This window comes from Carlito syrichta, unplaced genomic scaffold, assembly GCF_000164805.1.
Source record: "Carlito syrichta isolate Samal-C Ts95f unplaced genomic scaffold, Tarsius_syrichta-2.0.1 Scaffold282335, whole genome shotgun sequence".
In the NCBI taxonomy this organism is placed as follows: domain Eukaryota; kingdom Metazoa; phylum Chordata; class Mammalia; order Primates; family Tarsiidae; genus Carlito; species Carlito syrichta.
Window position 1 is genome coordinate 31,069 of NW_007226431.1, and position 3,186 is coordinate 34,254.

The window sequence follows — 3,186 nt, forward strand, 5'->3', positions numbered from 1 at the left end:
CAGGGACTGCATGGACCTAAACTTATCTAACATTCCACTCGGCCCATTAAAGTGGGTTTCTGTCAATCACGGGCAGCACCCACCAATACCAAGTGTTCCCGTACCCATTAGGAGAAATTACCCAATCATGTAAAATCAAGTTTAAAGTTCTTTCCCCTCCCTCTGTAATTGTGCATAAAAACTGCTTGCCATTATGAATCAGGGCTCTTGTCCCTGAAGCTGCTGCTTTGGGCGTGAGCCCAGACTCGAGCCTGAATAAAGACCCTCGTGTGTTTGCATCGGAGCTGGCTCTTTGTGGTCTCTATCTCCCTCATTAGAGTCCCGGGTTCAACATTTGGAGGCCCCAGCGAGATTTTTCAGAGACCTCCTAGACTCCAGCCTGAAGGTTCTTAGCCAGTGGGTAAGTGCACGCGCGCTTCTGGTAGGATATCGATATCCATTTTATAAGGCCGGAATAAGGTAGAGTGGACGTGCTCTAGGACCCTCCCGGCCAGAGATCTTGGGAGACGTCCCTCGATCTCAGAGGGAGCCTAAACCTGGAAAGCGCAGGCTCAGAGGGGGTCCAGGCGTGAGAGGCGCAGACCCAGACTAAGTTTAGTTCAGCTCCCGGTCGCATTGGCGAGCCAGGCAGGAGCGGGGGTTGTCTGGTATGCCCGATATTTCGGGCACCCACCAGGCCCCCATTCGGAGGATAGCGCTGTCCTCATATCTGAAGGTAGCCCAGCACCGAGAGGTGCGAACTTGCCTTCAGATCGGCTTTGTCTTTGTCTCTACGGCCGTAGAAATACGTATTTCTATGTTAGTAGTGTCCTATTGTCTTGTCTTTGTGTGTGTTTGTTGTGGACGGAAAACATGGGACAGAAACTAACCTCTCCTCTAACTCTCATGACTGATCATTTCTCAGACGTTAAAGAAAGGGCTGACAATCTGAATGTAATTATTCAAAAAAGACAGCTCCGGGAACTCTGCATGACAGAGTGGCCGGCCTTTGGCATAGGTTGGCCACCGGAAGGCACATTTTCACCACATATTGTTTTTCAGGTTAAAGATGTTATTCTCTGGGAGAAATGTGGCCGTCCGGACCAGGTACCCTATATCCTGGTGTGGCAGGATGTTATTTATAACCCTCCCCCATGGGCCAAGGCTTTTGTTCCACCACAGGCACAGGTGGGACCGTCATATCAGATCCTGGCCGCAAAGTAGGGAAAAATCAAGAATGGCGAGCCAAATGGCAAGCCTCTGGAAGACAAGGCGCAGATCAAACCTCTGCTCTATCCAGTCCTGCCGAACTCCAAGCAAGAGGGTTTGTTTTTCCCCCCACCCTACCCAAGGGTCCCCTCGGCACCCCCGGCACCCGAAGGGAGTGCCGCGGAGGGGGCTGCTGGGGAACCGGCTCCCGTGCCCTGAGCAGAGGAACTCTGGTGTGGACCGGCAGCAGAAACGCGGGGACGCACTGACCGGGGAGCCCCAGCGCCAGAGGAGGGACCCGCAGACTCCACCATGCTCCCCCTCCATGCTGTTGGGCCTCCAGATGAAACTGGAGAGCCACCCCTTCACTATTGGCTGTTCTCCACCTCTGATTTATATAATTGGAGAACGCAAATGGCTAAATTCTCTGAAAATCCAAAAGATTTAACTGACCTGCTAGAGAGTATTCTTTTTACCCACCAACCTACTTGGGATGATTGCCAAATGCTCTTAAAAGTTCTCTTCACAATGGAAGAAAGGGAACGTATTCAGACGGAAGCCCGGAAATTGGTTCTGGGGGAAGATACGCAACCGACCCCAAATTCAGATATCATCAACATGACAGTTCCTTTGTCTCGTCTGGCATGGGACTTCAACATGGCTGAAGGTAAGGAGAGGCTCCGGGTCTACCACCAGACACTAATGGCAGGTCTCAGGGCTGTGGCACGCAAGCCCACTAATTTGGACAGGGTATATGATGTTAGGCAGGATAAGGATGAAAGCCCGGCTGCCTTCCTGGAAAGGGTTATGGAGGCCTTCAGGCGGTATACTCCCATGGACCCGGAGGCACCGGAGAACAAGGCAGCAGTCATGATGGCTTTTATCAACCAGGCTGCCCCAGACATTAGAAAAAAAGTTGCAGAAAATAGAAAGGTTAGGTGAGAAAAGCCTCCAAGATTTATTAATAGTGGCAGAAAGGGTATTTAATAACTGAGAAAGTCCAGAGGACCAATAGGCCAGGGTAAACGATCACCAGACCTGCAACTTGGTTAAAATCCTGCTAGCCACTGCCGCCAGTGACCCCCAAGAAAAACAGAGGCACCTCAGCAACTGGCTGGGAGGCCAGATAGGAAAAGCGGTTTCCAGAGGGGACACCCCAGACTTTGGGCACCCTGGGGTACCGTGCCTCAGCCAAAAAGGCACAAATCTGCAGAACAGAGGTGAGCTACCTGGGGTACAAAATAAAAGAAGGGCAGAGGTGGTTGACGGATGCCAGGAAAGAGACAGTCCTAAAAATACCCCCACGGCAGAATGTCCGACAAGTACGCGAGTTCCTGGGGTCAGCGGGTTTCTGTCGCTTGTGGATACCTGGGTTCGCTGAGTTAGCTAAGCCTCTATATGAGGCCACTAAAAACAAACAGGATTTTGTTTGGACGGAGGCTATGAACCAAGCCTTTAGCAGCCTCAAGCAAGCGTTACTCTCAGCCCCAGCCCTTGGGCTACTTGATTTGACAAACCCTTTTTATCTATATGTAGATGAACTAAAAGGAATTGCAAAAGGAGTCCTAGTACAGCAGCTGGGTCCCTGGAAAAGGCCCATAGCCTATCTTTAGAAAAAATTAGATTCAGTAGTGGCAGGGTGGCCCCCGTGTTTAAAAATCATCACAGCAGTTGCCACTATAGTCAAGGACGCTGATAAAATAACCATGGGGCAGGAACTGTATGTCACTGCCCCCCATGCCATCGAAGGGGTGCTCAGACAACCTCCAGATCGATGGATAAGTAATGCCCAGTTAACGCACTACCAGGGCTTACTTTTAAATCCTGCTAGAATTTTGTTCCAGACTCCCACCTCCTTAAACCCGGCTACGTTGCTCCCCAATCTGGACTGGGAAGCGCCCCTCCATGACTGTCGGGAAATCCTGGCCCAGGTACCCGGAGTGAGGCCCGATCTCCAAGACCAGCCCTTGCCTAACGTCGAAGCCATCTGGTACACCG

The 3,186-nt window shown here is 51.3% G+C and overlaps 1 pseudogene; it reads right to left on the reverse strand.

Moving 5' to 3' along the window:
• LOC103254494 overlaps positions 1–1,515 on the reverse strand; it is a 14,099-nt pseudogene extending 12,584 nt beyond the window's left edge.
• Positions 1,516–3,186: the final 1,671 nt, after the last annotated feature.